The sequence below is a fragment of the Terrapene carolina genome, unplaced genomic scaffold (genome assembly GCF_002925995.2).
Source record: "Terrapene carolina triunguis isolate 2854851 unplaced genomic scaffold, T_m_triunguis-2.0 Scaffold234, whole genome shotgun sequence".
NCBI lineage: Eukaryota > Metazoa > Chordata > Testudines > Emydidae > Terrapene > Terrapene triunguis.
The window spans coordinates 13,326,766-13,327,915 of record NW_020664585.1 but is presented as its reverse complement, the minus strand read 5'-3'; positions in this window follow the sequence as shown (position 1 = coordinate 13,327,915).

Here is a 1,150-nt window from a genome sequence, read left to right as displayed (position 1 = left end):
TATCTGAAGGGCAAAATACAAAGAGAGAGGCTTCTGAATGCCCACGGGCATGACTGAAATGGAGCAAATCAGAGAAGTTAATGTGGTTTCTGACAGTCCTGCTCAGGGAGGGAAGCAGTCTAAGGGTTACAGCTGGCAACAGGCATTACAAGGCATGTTCCGTCCTTTGTTCAGGATCTAACTCAATCAGTGAGCTTAGGCAAGTTACAACCCCCATAGGCCTCAATTTATCCATTTGTAAAACACAAATCTCTGGCATCTTCTATCTGAGGCTCCCAAAGTGCATTAACGTTAAGCCTCAATCTACGCTGTGGGATAAGGAGGCCTTTATCCCCATTTTAGTTAGCAAGCTGCCGTGCAGATAGGGGAAGTGACCTGCCCAAGGTCGCACAGGAAAGTCTGTGGCAGACCAGGGAACAGAATCCAGATCTCCTGGCTCCAAGTCAGGCGCTTTTGTTACAAGCTCATCCTTTCCAAATGGTGACTAAGGGCTTGGCAACACTTGCAGATGTAGAGTGCTGGGAGTTAAACCAGCCTTCGGAGACCGCAGCAGGGAAAACGCTGCCGTGTGTTTACGCTGTCAGCTGCAAGCACACTGGCGTGGCCACATTAGCAGCTCTTGCAACGCCAGTGTGCAAGTGGCTGCAACGTGCTTTTCAAATGGGGGAGGAGGGTGGAGTGTGACAGGGAGTGTGTTGTGTGTATGTGGGGGGAGAGACTGTGTTTTGGGGGGCTGAGAGCATGTCAGCATGCTGTCTTGTACGTTCAGACAGCAGCAGCAGACTCCTCCCCCCCCCCCCCCCCCACAAACCCCCAACAGCAGCATTCCACACTAATGGTTTGCTTTGTCCCGGAGCGGATAAGCATGCCGGCTGTCAGAAACGGAGCTTTGAAGTGGATATCCGCATGCCTGCAGCTGATTTCAAAACAATGAGAAAAGTGGCCACTTGACTTCAGGGGATTATGGGACATTCCAGAGGCCAATCACAGCGCAGTAATGCAACACCTCGTCCACACTGACATCTGGGCGTTTCAGCCGGGGCGCAGCAAGCTTTATGCTTCTCCTGGAGGTGAATTACCAGGAGCGCTCCAGCTGCAGAGTCCAGGCGCTCTATGTGCCTTGCCAGTGTGGACACCTCAGGAGTTAGGG